Raw genomic sequence first — 16,414 nt, 5'->3', positions numbered from 1 at the left:
TCCATATACACCACATCAACTGCTCTACCCTCGTCTACCTGTTCAGTCACCTTCTCAAAGAACTCAATAAGGTTTGTGAGGCATGACCTACCCTTCACAAAGCCATGCTGACTATCCCTGATCATATTATTCCTATCTAGATGATTATAAATCTTGTCTCCTATAATCCCCTCCAAGACTTTACCCACTACAGACGTGAGGCTCACCAGTCTATAGTTGCCGGGGTTGTCTCTGCTCCCCTTTTTGAACAAAGGGACCACATTTGCTGTCCTCCAGTCCTCTGGCACTATTTCTGTAGCCAATGATGACATAAAAATCAAAGCCAAAGGTCCATCAGTCTCTTCTCTGGCCTCCCAGAGAATCCTAGGATAAATCCCATCAGGTCCCGGGGACTTATCTATTTTCAGCCTGTCCAGAATTGCCAACACCTCTTCCCTACGTACCTCAATGCCATCTATTCTATTAGCCTGGGGCTCAGCATTCTCCTCCACAACATTATCTTTTTCCTGAGTGAATACTGACGAAAAATATTCATTTAGTATCTCGCCTATCTCTTCAGACTCCACGCACAATTTCCCATCCCTGTCCTTGACTGGTCCTACTCTTTCCCTAATAATTCGCTTATTCCTGACATACCTATAGAAAGCTTTTGGGTTTTCCTTGATCGTTCCTGCCAAATACTTCTCATGTCCCCTCCTTGCTCGTCTTAGCTCTCTCTTTAGATCCTTCCTCGCTACCTTGTAACTATCCATCGCCCCAACCGAAACTTCACACTTCCTCTTCACATAGGCCACCTTCTTCCTCTTAGCAAGAGATTCCACTTCCTTGGTAAACCACGGTTCCCTCGCTCGACGCCTTCCTCCCTGTCTGACCGGTACATACTTATCAAGAACACGCAGTATCTGATCGTTGAACCAGCCCCACTTATCCAGTGTGCCCAACACTTGCAGCCTACTTCTCCACCTTATCCCCCCCCCCCCCCCCAAGTCACGTCTAATGGCATCATAATTGCCCTTCCCCCAGCTATAACTCTTGCCCTGTGGTGTATACTTATCCCTTTCCATCATTAACGTAAACGTCACCGAATTGTGGTCACTGTCCCCAAAGTGCTCTCCTACCTCCAAATCCAACACCTGGCCTGGTTCATTACCCAAAACCAAATCCAACGTGGCCTCGCCTCTTGTTGGCCTGTCAACATATTGTTTCAGGAAACCCTCCTGCACACACTGTACAAAAAACGACCCATCTATTGTACTCGAACTATATCTTTTCCAGTCAATATTTGGAAAGTTAAAGTCTCCCATAATAACTACCATGTTACTTTCGCTCATATCCAGAATCATCTTCGCCATCCTTTTCTCAACATCCCTAGAACTATTAGGAGGCCTATAAAAAACTCCCAACAGGGTGACCTCTCCTTTCCTGTTTCTAACTTCAGCCCATACTACCTCGGAAGAAGAGTCCCCATCTAGCATCCTCTCCGCCACCGTAATATTGCTCTTGACTAGCAGCGCCACACCTCCCCCTCTTTTGCCTCCTTCTCTGAGCTTACTAAAACACCTAAACCCCGGAACCTGCAACATCCATTCCTGTCCCTGCTCTATCCATGTCTCCGAAATGGCCACAACATCGAAGTCCCAGGTACCAACCCATGCTGCCAGTTCCCCTACCTTGTTTCGTATACTCCTGGCATTGAAGTAGACACACTTCAAACCACCTACCTGAACACTGGCCCCCTCCTGCGACGTCAAATCTGTGCTCCTGACCTCTATACTCTCATTCTCCCTTACCCTAAAACTACAATCCAGGTTCCCATGCCCCTGCTGCATTAGTTTAACCCCCCCCCCCTCACCGAAGAGCACTAACAAATCTCCCCCCTCCCCCCCAGGATATTTGTGCCGCTCAGGTTCAGATGTAGACCATCCTGTCTGTAGAGGTCCCACCTTGCCCAGAAAGAGCCCCAGTTATCCAGGAATCTGAATCCCTCCCGCCTGCACCATCCCTGTAGCCACGTGTTTAAATGCTCTCTATCCCTATTCCTCATCTCACTATCACGTGGCACGGGCAACAACCGAGAGATAACAACTCTGTTTGTTCTAGTTCTGAGCTTCCAACCTAGCTCCCTGAAAGCCTGCCTGACATCCTTGTCCCCTTTCCTACCTATGTCGTTAGTGCCAATGTGGACCACGACTTGGGGCTGCTCCCCCTCCCCCCATGGACCCGGAAAACACGATCCGAGACATCACGTACCCTTGCACCTGGGAGGCAACATACCAAACGTGAGTCTCTCACGCTCCCACAAAATCTCCTATCTGTGCCCCCTGACTATAGAGTCCCCAATTACTAATGCTCTGCTCCTCTCCCCCCTTCCCTTCTGAGCAACAGGGACAGACTCCGTGCCAGAGGCCCGTACCCCATGGCTTACCCCTGGTAAGTCCCCCCCCCCCCAACAAGTATCCAAAGCGGTATACTTGTTTCTCAGGGGAACGACCGCAGGGGATCCCTGCACTGACTGTTTTTTCCCAGTCCCTCTTACAGTTACCCACCTATCTCCAATCTTTGGTGTAACTAATTCCTTGAAGCTGCTATCTATGACCCCTTCTGCCTCCCGAATGATCCGAAGTTCTTCCAACTCCAGCTCCAGTTCCCTAACTCGGTCTTGGAGATGCTGGAGATGGCAGCACTTCCTGCTGGTAAAATCAGCAGGGACACTAACTGCATACCTCACCTCAAACATCCTGCAGGAGGAACATTGCACTCCCTTCCCTGCCATTCCTCTAACTTTCTACCAAGATCTGGCTAACAACTAAATTAATTTTTTATAAAAAATAATAATAATATAATAAAATATGGTACTTACCTCAGACCAATGGGTTTTATTATTAGGTTAGAGGAGGAGGGCGGGTGGGACACACTACACGTGTAGTGTCTCGGGTTTCCTCTCCACCTGAATTTATTGGTGAGGGTCTTCCCAGACGTCCGCGGGTCGACTTCCTGTTCTCGCCTAAAAAACTAATTTTAAAAAAAGAAAAATTCTCAGCTCCTGCTGAAATTGACTAACCAGCCAGCTCCACTCCCGCCGAAATCGACTGGCCTGCCCCTGCAAAGACAAGTGCTTTTAAAGGTTGACTTACCTCACAGCAACCTCCTTCCGCAATGCTCCAGCTGAAACTGACTCACCAGCTATTCTCCCGCCGAAATCGACTGGCCTGCCCCAGCAAAGACAAGTGCTTTTAAAGGACAGACTTACCTCCCAGCAGCCACTTCCGCAATGCTCCCGCTGAAACTGACTCACCAGCTGTTCTCCCGCCGAAATCGACTGGCCTGCCCCTGCAAAGACAAGTGCTTTTAAAGGACAGACTTACCTCCCAGCAACCACTTCCGTAATGCTCCCGCTGAAACTGACTCACCAGCTGTTCTCCCGCCGAAATCGACTGGCCTGCCCCTGCAAAGACAAGTGCTTTTAAAGGACAGACTTACTTCCCAGCAACCACTTCCGTAATGCTCCTGCTGAAACTCGTTTGTTGGCAAGATTCTAGAATCCATTGATAAGGATGAGATTTCTAAATTCGTGTAAGTGCAGGGTCGGATTAGGACAAGTCAGCATGGATTTAGTATGGGGAGGTCGTGCCTGATAAACCTGTTAGAGGTCTTTGAAGAGATAACAAATGGGTTAGACCAAGGAGATTCAATGTATGTTATCTATCTTGATTTCCAAAAGGCTTTTGATAAGGTGCCTCATGGGAGACTGCTGAGTAAATTAAGGGCCCATGGTATTCGAGGCAAGGTACTGACATGGATTGACGATTGGCTGTCAGGCAGAAGGCAGAAAGTTGGAAGAAATGGTTCTTTTTCGGAATGGCAACCGGTGACGTGTGGTGTCCCACAGTGTTCAGTGTTGGGGCCACAGCTGTTCTCTTTATATATTAACGATCTAGATGACGGGACTGGGGGCATTCTGGCTAAGTTTGCCGATGATACAAAGGTAGGTGGAGGGGCAGTTAGTATGGAGAAGGTGGGGAGGCTCAGAAAGATTTAGACAGTTTAGGAGAGTGGTCCAAGAAATGGCTGATGAAATTTAACGTGGGCAAGTGCGAGGTCTTAAACTTTGGAAAAAAGAATAGAGGCATGGACTATTTTCTAAATAGTGACACAATTCATAATGCTGAGGTGCTAAGGGATTTGGGAGTCCTAGTCCAGGATTCTCTAAAGGTAAACTTGCAGGTTGAGTTCGTAATTAAGAAAGCTAATGCAATGTGGTCATTTCTCTCAAGTGGCTTGGAATATAAAAGCAGGGATGTACTTCTGAAGCTTTATAAAGCACTAGTTAGGCCCCATTTAGAATACTGTGAGCAATTTTGGGCCCCACACCTCAGGAAGGACATACTGGCACTGGAGCGGGTCCAGCGTAGATTCACACCGATGATCCCAGGAATGGTAGGCCTAACATACGATGAACGTCTGAGGATCCTGGGATTATATTCATTGGAGTTTAGGAGGTTGAGGGGAGATCTAATAGAAACTTACAAGATAATGAATGGCTTAGATAGGGTGGACTTAATGAAGTTGTTTTCATTAGCAGGGGAGACTAGGACCCGGGGGCACGGCCTTAGAATAAAAGGGAGTCACTTTAGAACAGAGATGAGGAGACATTTCTTCAGCCAGAGAGTGGTGGGTCTGTGGAATTCATTGCCACAGAGGGCGGTGGAGGCCGGGACGTTGAGTGTCTTTAAGACAGAAGTTGATAAATTCTTGATTTCTCGAGGATATAAGGGCTATGGAGAGAGCGGGTAAATGGAGTTGAAATCAGCCCTGATTGAATGGTGGAGTGGACTCGATGGACAGAATGGCCTTACTTCCGCTCCTATGTCTTATGGTCTTATATTGCAATGTCATAACAGTGGAACTGTATTGTATACAATATATTGCAATCTCCGGACAGTGAAGCTGTGTCTGTGAACAGCAGAGTATAATGTCAGTGCAGTGGAACTCTTTCTGTAAAAATTCGATACCGATGTCAGATCAGTGGAGCTGGCCCTGTGAACAGTAGATTGCAACGTTAGAGTAGTGGCGCCTTCTCTGTGAATAATAGATTGCAATGATTGAAAAGTGGATCTGTCGCTGTGAATAATAGATTGCAATGATTGTAAAGTGGAGCTGTCTATTTAAACATCAGATTTCAATGTTAGAACAGTGGAGTTATCTTTGTCAACAACAGATTGCAAAGTCAGGACTATAAAGCTGTCTGTTTGAACAATAATTTGCAATGTTAGAATATTGGAGGAGTTGGTGAGAGCAAAAGATTGCAATGTCAGAACAGTGGACCTGTCAGTGTATATTGAAGATTGGAACATCAGAATAGTGAAGTTGTGTCTGTGAACAATAGATTGCAATGTCAGAACAGTGGACCTGTCTGTGTATATTGAAGATTGGAACATCAGAATAGTGAAGTTGTGTCTGTGAACAATAGATTGCAATGTCAGAAGAGTGGAGCTGTCTGTGTATATTGAAGATTGGAATATCAGAATAGTGAAGTTGTCTCTGTGAACAATAGATTGCAATGTCAGAACAGTGGACCTGTCTGTGTAGATTGAAGATTGGAACATCAGAATAGTGAAGTTGTCTCTGTGAACATTAGATTGCAATGTCAGAAGAGTGGAGCTGTCTGTGTATATTGAAGATTGGAATATCAGAATAGTGAAGTCGTCTCTGTGAACAATAGATTGCAATGTCAGAACAGTGGACCTGCCTCTTAGAGCAACAAATTCCAATGTTACAACATTGAAGTGGTACAATTCGGCGTCCGATTGCAATACAGAACAGGGCAGCGATCAACATCGCCAACAGTCTGTCCTGGTCCACTCACGTTGATGGATCAGTCAAGAAAGTCCAACAACTTTTCGACTTCCTACGGAAGCTAAAGAATTCGGCATCTGCATCGACTGTCATACAATTCTACAAATGAGCCATAGAGAGCATCCTATACGGCGTCATCACAGCTTGGTTTGGCAACTGCTCGGTCCAAAATGACAGAGTCTGGTGAACTCAGCCGAACGCATCAAACATCTTGCCAGCCTCACATTGAATCTGCAAACACCCCCAATTGCATCAGCAAGGCAGACAGCATTGTCAGAGACACCCCCCGCCTCCCACCCATGCTTTGCCTTCTTCCATCTGGCAGAAGGTACAAAAATCTGAAGAGCCGCACATCCAGACTTCTGAACAGCTTCTTCCCCATAGCTACTAGAATCCTCAACAACTCTCTCTCGGACTGGTCTGTTCTCTGCAAGAACACTATTCACGATGCCCTATGGTGTTCTTGCTCTTGTATTTGCTTTGTTTGGCCCCTTGTTCCGCAGTATAATCAACCACTGTTTGTCCATGTACCATTTGTTATGTATTCTGTAGATTATTATTTTTTGTCTATTATGTACGTCTATTATGTCCCTTGGCCGCAGAAAAATAATTTTCACTGTACTTCGGTACATGTGATAAAAATTCAATCAAATATGTAAACGATGGATTGCAATGCCAGAACAGTAGAGCTATTTCTGTGAATATTTGATTACAATGTTAGAACTGTGGACCCGTCTTTGTCAACAATAGATTGCAACGAGGAACAGTGAGGCTGCCTCTGTGATCAATATATCAGAATGTCAGAACAGTGGAGCTAACTCGTTGATCAATCGATTGTACTGTCAGAACAGGGAAGTCGTCTCCGAGAAGAGCAGATTGCAATCTTAAAATTGGAGGGATACAAGATAGCCAGGAGGGAACTGAAGAAAGGGATTAGGAGAGCTAAGAGAGGGCATGAACAATCTTTGGCGGGTAGGATCAAGGAAAACCCCAAGGCCTTTTTCACATATGTGAGAAATATGAGAATGACTAGAGCGAGGGTAGGTCCGATCAAGGACAGTAGCGGGAGATTGTGTATTGCGTCTGAAGAGATAGGAGAGGTCTTGAATGAGTACTTTTCTTCTGTATTTACAAATGAGAGGGGCGATATTGTTGGAGAGGACAGTGTGAAACAGATTGGTAAGCTCGAGGAAATACTTGTTAGGAAGGAAGATTTGTTGGGCATTTTGAAAAACTTGAGGATAGACAAGTTCCCCGGGCCTGACGGGATATATCCAAGGATTCTATGGGAAGCAAGAGATGAAATTGCAGAGCCGTTGGCAATTATCTTTTCGTCCTCACTGTCAACAGGGGTGGTACCAGGGGATTGGAGAGTGGCGAATGTCGTGCCCCTGTTCAATAAAGGAACTAGGGATAACCGTGGGAATTACAGGCCAGTTAGTCTTACTTCGGTGGTAGGCAAAGTAATGGAAAGGGTACTGAAGGATAGGATTTCTGAGCATCTGGAAAGACACTGCTTGATTAGGGATAGTCAGCACGGATTTGTGAGGGGTAGGTCTTGCCTTACAAATCTTATTGAATTCTTTGAGGAGGTGACGAAGCATGTGGATGAAGGTAAAGCAGTGGATGTAGTGTACATGGATTTTAGTAAGGCATTTGATAAAGTTCCCCATGGTAGGCTTCTGCACAAAGTAAGGAGGCATGGGATAGTGGGAAATTTGGCCAGTTGGATAACGAACTGGCTAACCGATAGAAGTCAGAGAGTGGTGGTGGATGGCAAATATTCAGCCTGGATCCCCGTTACCAGTGGTGTACCGCAGGGATCAGTTCTGGGTCCTCTGCTGTTTGTGATTTTCATTAATGACTTGGATGAGGGAGTTGAAGGGTGGGTCAGTAAATTTGCAGACGATACGAAGATTGGTGGAGTTGTGGATAGTGAGGTGGGCTGTTGTCGGCTGCAAAGAGACATAGATAGGATGCAGAGCTGGGCTGAGAAGTGGCAGATGGAGTTTAACCCTGAAAAGTGTGAGTTGTCCATTTTGGAAGGACAAATATGAATGCGGAATACAGGGTTAACGGTAGAGTTCTTGGCATTGTGGAGGAGCAGAGAGACCTTGGGGTCTATGTTCATACATCTTTGAAAGTTGCCACTCAAGTGGATAGAGCTGTGAAGAAGGCCTATGGTGTGCTCGCGTTCATTAACAGAGGGATTGAATTTAAGAGCCGTGAGGTGATGATGCAGCTGTACAAAACTTTGGTAAGGCCACATTTGGAGTACTGTGTACAGTTCTGGTCGCCTCATTTTAGGAAGGATGTGGAAGATTTGGAAAAGGTGCAAAGAAGATTTACCAGGATGTTGCCTGGAATGGAGAGTATGTCTTACGAGGAAAGGTTGACGGTGCTAGGCCTTTTCTCATTAGAGCGGAGAAGGACGAGGGGCGACTTGATAGAGGTTTATAAGATGATCAGGGGAATAGATAGAGTAGACAGTCAGAGACTTTTTCCCCAGGTGGAACACACCATTACAAGGGGACATAAGGTGGAAGATATAGGAGGGATATCAGAGGTAGGTTCTTTACCCAGAGAGTAGTGGGGGCATGGAATGCACTGCCTGTGGAAGTAGTTGAGTCGGAAACATTAGGGACCTTCAAGCAGCTGTTGGATAGGTACATGGATTACGGGAAAATGATATAGTGTAGATTTATTTGTTCTTAAGGGCAGCACGGTAGCATTGTGGATAGCACAATTGCTTCACAGATCCATGGTCCCAGGTTCGATTCCGGCTTGGGTCATTGTCTGTGCGGAGTCTGCACGTCCTCCCCGTGTCTGCGTGGGTTTCCTCCGGGTGCTCCGGTTTCCTCCCACAGTCCAAAGATGTGCGGGTTAGGTGAATTGGCCAATGATAAATTGCCCTTAATGTCCAAATTGCCCTTGGTGTTGGGTGGAGGTGTTGAGTTTGGGTAGGGTGCTCTTTCCAAGAGCAGGTGCAGACTCAAAGGGCCGAATGGCCTCCTTCTGCACTGTAAATTCAATGATAATCTATGATTAATCTAGGACAAAGGTTCGGCACAACATCGTGGGCCGTGAGGCTATATGGGTAGAGATCAGGAATAAGAAGGGTGCAGTCACAATGTTGGGGGTATACTACAGGCCTCCCAACAGCCAGCGGGAGATAGAGGAGCAGCTAGGTAGACAGATTTTGGAAAAGAGTAAAAACAACAGGGTTGTGGTGATGGGAGACTTCAACTTCCCCAATATTGACTGGGACTCACTTAGTGCCAGGGGCTTAGACGGGGCGGAGTTTGTAAGGAGCATCCTGGAGGGCTTCTTAAAACAATATGTAAACAGTCCAACTAGGGAAGGGGCGGTACTGGACCTGGTATTGGGGAATGAGCCCGGCCAGGTGGTAGATGTTTCAGTAGGGGAGCATTTTGGTAACAGTGACCACAATTCAGTAAGTTTTAAAGTACTGGTGGACAAGGATAAGAGTGGTCCGAGGATGAATGTGCTAAATTGGGGGAAGGCTAATTATAACAATATTAGGCGAGAACTGAAGAACATAGATTGGGGGCGGATGTTTGAGGGCAAATCAACATCTGACATGTGGGAGGCTTTCAAGTGTCAGTTGAAAGGAATACAGGACAGGCATGTTCCTGTGAGGAAGAAAGATAAATACGGCAATTTTCGGGAACCTTGGATGACGAATGATATTGTAGGCCTCGTCAAAAAGAAAAAGGAGGCATTTGTCAGGGCTAAAAGGCTGGGAACAGACGAAGCCTGTGTGGCATATAAGGAAAGTAGGAAGGAACTTAAGCAAGGAGTCAGGAGGGCTAGAAGGGGTCATGAAAAGTCATTGGCAAATAGGGTTAAGGAAAATCCCAAGGCTTTTTACACGTACATAAAAAGCAAGAGGGTAGCCAGGGAAAGGGTTGGCCCACTGAAGGATAGGCAACGGAATCTATGTGCGGAGCCAGAGTAAATGGGCGAGGTACTAAATGAATACTTTGCATCAGTATTCACTAAAGAGAAGGAATTGGTAGATGTTGAGTCTGGAGAAGGGGGTGTAGATAGCCTGGGTCACATTGTGATCCAAAAAGACGAGGTGTTGGGTGTCTTAAAAAATATTAAGGTAGATAAGTCCCCAGGGCCTGATGAGATCTACCCCAGAATACTGAAGGAGGCTGGAGAGGAAATTGCTGTGGCCTTGACAGAAATCTTTGGATCCTCGCTGTCTTCAGGGGATGTCCCGGAGGACTGGAGAATAGCCAATGTTGTTCCTCTGTTTAAGAAGGGTAGCAAAGATAATCCCGGGAACTACAGGCCGGTGAGCCTTACTTCAGTGGTAGGGAAATTACTGGAGAGAATTCTTCGAGACAGGATCTACTCCCATTTGGAAGCAAATGGACGTATTAGTGAGAGGCAGCACGGTTTTGTGAAGGGGAGGTCGTGTCTCACTAACTTGATAGAGTTTTTTGAGGAGGTCACTAAGATGATTGATGCAGGTAGGGCAGTAGATGTTGTCTATATGGACTTCAGTAAGGCCTTTGACAAGGTCCCTCATGGTAGACTAGTGCAAAAGGTGAAGTCACACGGGATCAGGGGTGAACTGGCAAGGTGGATACAGAACTGGCTAGGCCATAGAAGGCAGAGGGCAGCAATGGAGGGATGCTTTTCTAATTGGAGGGCTGTGACCAGTGGTGTTCCACAGGGATCAGTGTTGGGACCTTTGCTGTTTGTAGTATATATAAATGATTTGGAGGAAAATGTAACTGGTCTGATTAGTAAGTTTGCAGACGACACAAAGGTTGGTGGAATTGCGGATAGCGATGAGGACTGTCTGAGGATACAGCAGGATTTAGATTGTCTGGAGACTTGGGCGGAGAGATGGCAGATGGAGTTTAATCCGGACAAATGTGAGGTAATGCATTTTGGAAGGTCTAATGCAGTTAGGGAATATACAGTGAATGGTAGAACCCTCAAGAGTATTGAAAGTCAAAGAGATCTAGGAGTACAGGTCCACAGGTCATTGAAAGGGGCAACACAGGTGGAGAAGGTAGTCAAGAAGGCATACGGCATGCTTGCCTTCATTGGCCGGGGCATTGAGTATAAGAATTGGCAAGTCATGTTGCAGCTGTATAGAACCGTAGTTAGGCCACACTTGGAGTATAGTGTTCAATTCTGGTCGCCACACTACCAGAAGGATGTGGAGGCTTTAGAGAGGGTGCAGAAGAGATTTACCAGAATGTTGCCTGGTATGGAGGGCATAAGCTATGAGGAGCGATTGAATAAACTCGGTTTGTTCTCACTGGAACGAAGGAGGTTGAGGGGCGACCTGATAGAGGTATACAAAATTATGAGGGGCATAGACAGAGTGGATAGTCAGAGGCTTTTCCCCAGGGTAGAGGGGTCAATTACTAGGGGGCATAGGTTTAAGGTGAGAGGGGCAAGGTTTAGAGTAGATGTACGAGGCAAGTTTTTTACGCAGAGGGTAGTGGGTGCCTGGAACTCGCTACCGGAGGAGGTAATGGAAGCAGGGACGATAGGGACATTTAAGGGGCATCTTGACAAATATATGAATAGGATGGGAATAGAAGGATACGGACCCAGGAAGTGTAGAAGATTGTAGTTTAGTCGGGCAGTATGGTCGGCACGGGCTTGGAGGGCCGAAGGGCCTGTTCCTGTGCTGTACATTTCTTTGTTCTTTGTTCTTTGTTCTTTGAAGGGCCTGTTCTGTGCTGTCTTTTCTATGTTCTATGTTCTAAAATAGGGAAGAATAAGATTGCAGCGTCAGAACAGATGAGCTAATGTGTGAGTATCAGATTGCAATGACAGAACAATGGTGCTGTCTCTGCGAGCGATGAATTTTAATGAAATCACAGTGGAACTGTTTCTATGAACAATAGACTGCAATGTTAGAGCGGTCTGTATGAACAACAGATTGTAATTTTATAACATTGGAGCTGTCCCTTTCGGCTTCAGGTTGTAATGCAGAACTGTGGAGTGGTCTCTGTGAAAAGTAGATTGCATTGTTAGAACAGTGAAGCTATCTCTGTGAACAATATATTGCAATGTTAGAATATTGGATCTGTCGCTGTGATCAACACATTGCAAAGTTAGAACAGTGGAGCTGTCCCTGTGAAAGATTCAATGTTAGAACATTGGATCTGGTGCACTGAACAATAGATTGCAAAGTTAGAACAGGGGTGCTCTCTCTGTGAACAATAGATTGCAATGTCAGAACAGGGGTGCTGTCTCTGTGAATAATAGATTGCAATGGCAGAACAGGGCTGCTGTCTCTGTGAACAATAGATTGCAATGACAAAACAGGGGTGCTGTCTCTGTGAACAATAGATTGCAATGTCAGAACAGGGGCGCTGTCATGTCAGAACAGTGGCGGTGTCTGTCAACAATAGAATGCACTTTTTAGACGAATGGGGCTGTCTGTGAATAACAGTTTGCAATTGTAGGGCATTGGTGCTTTGAACAATAGATAACAATGTCAGGCCCGTGAAGCTGCCTCTGTGAACATCGATTGCAATTTTTGAATATTGGAGTAGTGTCGCTGAATAACATATTGCAATGTTACAACAGTGGAGCTGTGTCTGTAAACAATAGATTGCAATGTTAGAACAGTGGAGCTGTCTCTGTGAACAATGGATTGCAAGTGTAGAACAGTTGGCGTGTCTGTCAACAGTAGATTGCAATTTTAGACGAGTAGGGCTTTTTCTGTGAATCATAGATTGCCATGTTAAGGCATTGTCGCGTTGAACAATAGATGCCAATGTTAGATCAGTGGAGGCGTCTCTGTGAACAATAGTTTGCAATGTTCGTATCTTGACTCTGTCTCTGTGAACAATAGATTGCTACGTTAGAACAGTGAAGCTGTCTCTCTGAAAAATATATTGCAACCTCAGTACAGTGGATCTGTCTCTGTGAACAATAGATTGCTACGTTAGAACAGTGAAGCTGTCTGTCTGAACAATATATTGCAATGTTAGTACAGTGGAACTGTCGCTGTGAACAATAGTTGGCAATGCTTGATTTGATTTATTGTCACAGCACGTGATTTATTGTCACGGTTGGCTCTGATGTTCAGTAGGGAGGGTCAAAGCGCAGAAGAGCAATAGACAGAGGGTACTCCATAGTTAGGGGCACAGATCGGCGCTTCTGTGAACGTGAAAGAGACTCCAGGATAGCCTGTGCCTCCCTGGTGCCAGGGTCCAGGATGTCTCAGAACTGGTAGCGAGAATCCTGAAGGGGGAGGGCAAACAGGCAGAGGCCATTGTACATATTGGTACTAACGACATAGGCAGGAAGGGGGAATGAGGTCCTGCAGCAGGAGTTCAGGGAGCTCGGCAGAAAGTTAAAAGACAGGACCTCTAGGTTTGTAATCTCGGGATTACTCCCTGTGCCAGGTGCCATTGACGCTAGAATTAGGCCGATAGAGCAGCTAAACACGTGGCTAAACAGCTGGTATAGGAGGGAGGGTTTCAGTTATCTGGACCATTGGATGCTCTTCCGAGACAAGTGTACCCTGTATAAGAAGGACGGGTTGCATCTAAACTGGAGAGGCATAAATAAACTGGCCGCGAGGTTTGCTGGTGTCACACCGGAGGTTGAAATTAATATGGCAGGGAGTGGGTACTGGAGCAATAGGTCAGAAGGTTAAAAAAGGAGATAGGACGAGGGAATAGGGCCAGTATGGCTCTGAGGAAGAGCATAAAACAGCGGGACTGGTGGTCTGAAGTGCATATGTTTTACTGGAAGATGTATGACAGGCAAAGCAGATGAACTTAGAGATTGGATTCGTACTTGGAACTATAACGTTGTTGCCATTACAGAGGCCTGGATGAGAGGAGGACGGGACTGGCAGCTAAACATTACAGGATGTAGATGTTTCAGGCGGGATAGTGGGGGATGTAAAAGGGGTGGAGGAGTTGCGCTACTGGTTAGGGAGACTATCACAGCTGTACTGAGGGAAGACAACTCAGAAGGCAACGAGGTTATATGGGTAGAAATTATGAATAAGAAGGGTGCAGCCAAAAGGTTGGGGGTTTACTACAGGCCTTCCTACAGCCAGCGGGAGATAGAGGAGCAGATAGATAGACAGATTTTGGAAAGTAATAAAGCAACAGGTTTGTTGTGATGGGAGACTTTAACTTCGCCAATATTGACTGGGACTCACAGAGTGCTAGTGACTTGGTCGGGGCAGAGTTTGTAAGGAGCATCCAGGAGGGCGTCTTAAAACACTATGTAAATAGTCCAACTGGGGAAGGGGATGTACTGTTAGACGTTTCAGTTGCTGTGATATGAAGAGTCTAAAGTTCTGATCCTTTTTCACAAACACACATTTATTTCCCTCCAACAGCCTTTGCACAAAACTCTCATTATACATCACCTGCCAGAGGCCACCTAAAGCCCGTTTGCATATCAGTGCCAATTACTGGCTACTTAACATAAATGAGACAGCTGATTTCAATGTCTCTTAACCCATTCCTTAACAGTCTCCCTTTCCTTGCAGAAAAAAAATTAGGTTAAAACAACATTTCAAGAAACTCAAAAACACACATGATTTCCCCCCTTTTTTTGGGGGACGAGGAAAAAAAAACTGTCACAGAAACAAGCGCCCTTCTCTAACAATATCCAAAAGTTTCTGTGAACTCGCCCCTCTTTTCGTAAAACTGTCTGACAGTTGATAGCTCCTGTCGATCCATTTAATTTTTATTATTTCCCCTCTGTCCAACATCTGCTTCAAACTTGCGGTGTCTATCCGTAACCTCTTTCCATTGACACTTTTTGTAGAGTGCACATTTTACCACAGGGATTTATTGTCAATATTACAGTCACTAGGTATATTACCCAAATCCCCTAATCCCAAAATTTCTGTCAATATCATACTTATATAAAAGGCCACATCCACCGCCTCCACAAGGCTTAACGCCTCAGCAGCCAAAGTGCTTTTTACCACTCTCCGTATTTTCTTTGTTTACACACAAGCGGGCAACATTTACCATTGTTCCCCAGAAGGAAAATTATAAAACCTCCTGCGCTTGAAAGCCCATCACATAAATTTGCATAGGACGCACACACCGCACCATCACACAATGAGATTGCGAAGAGATTTAGATAGAGATGAGAGAGACAGATTGAAAGCGAGAGACAGAGATAGATAGATAGAGTAATAGAGAGAAAGAGAGAGAGAGAGATAGAAAGAGAGAGAAATAGAAACAGCCAGGCGAGTTAATAAAGTGCAGATGGAGACTATTAAGAAATCATATTCGACATACATTGGCTTATATCATTAGGTTTCCTCACTGTTGGTTTTCTCAGATACTTTAGGCTGCACAATTGAAGTTCCTTGATAGGATATGGATTATATTTCACAGATTACTACCATAGGGCCGGGTCTGGTGATATGTCGAGAAATTGCATCGTTTCGGCTGTGCCTCCTTCGAGAATATAGTTCTCCAAATTGAAATGGTGGTAGAGTAGTATTGTCGCAGAGCGAGAAATCCAGAGACCCAGGATATGAAATGGGGTTCCGGGTTCGAATCCCACCATGCAAAGTGATGGAATTTAATCTCAATAAAATATCTAAATTAAAATGTCGACTAATGACCATGAACTATTGTCTATTGTCTGATAAAACTATCCGGTTCACTCATGCCATTTAGAGAAGGAAACCTGCCATCCTTACCTGGTCTGGTAGTAGGTCTGACCTACATGTGACTCCAGGCCCACAGTAATGTGACTGACTCTCAACTGCCCCCTCAAGAGCTTTTGGGAAGGGCAATAAATGCTGGCAGCAGGAGCGACAACTATGTCCCATGAAAGAATAAAATGACATCTGCGAGTTGCTGTAAGAGTAAGTAGAAAAAGTTTTAATTCCCCCACAAGTTATTTATTATATTCAGATTGCACAGGTTTGAAATTGTTGATAAACTTGTTGCTGAACAGAAAGTTATTCATTCACCGAGTTGTTAAGATGTGGACGCGCGATGAGAATACTGCAGAATTCAGACTCCACGGGATTCTGGGAACTCTGTTGGGACATGTGCCTTAGGAACACTCACTTCCAGACTTGTGGAGGAAAAGCAAAAGTCTCTGGCGTTACAGCTACAATAGGCCGCTGCGTCTGTGGTGGGAGATTCTATGACTCTATGATGCAGGATACGTCATCCACTTCCCTTCATGGGCCGCACAGGACAAGGAGGTGGATGAAACCTGGGCTTATCTCACGTGTTATTGCTCTGGTTGTTTCTCATTGGTGCACTTTATCAAAGGGCGGTTTACCTTATCCACATGACAGCATGAATTGATTATGCAGAAGAGGACAAACTGTTCTCAAATAAATAATTGTCTGAACAGTGTGGGTTTCAGATCGTGCAGGAAAGGCAATCTGGTGTCTGTGCACAACCTCTTGTTAATATTCCAGTCTGGTCGCAGTAAGGGACTGCCGGGACGATGCTGCGCTCCTTTCTGACTCTAATTACACTGCAGCTTCTGAACTGTGAGTTATTATTGACTGACACTATTCTGATTCCTATTGAGAAATCGG

The sequence above is a fragment of the Scyliorhinus torazame genome, chromosome 20 (genome assembly GCF_047496885.1).
Source record: "Scyliorhinus torazame isolate Kashiwa2021f chromosome 20, sScyTor2.1, whole genome shotgun sequence".
NCBI classification, from domain to species: domain Eukaryota; kingdom Metazoa; phylum Chordata; class Chondrichthyes; order Carcharhiniformes; family Scyliorhinidae; genus Scyliorhinus; species Scyliorhinus torazame.
This window is presented reverse-complemented; position numbering follows the sequence as displayed.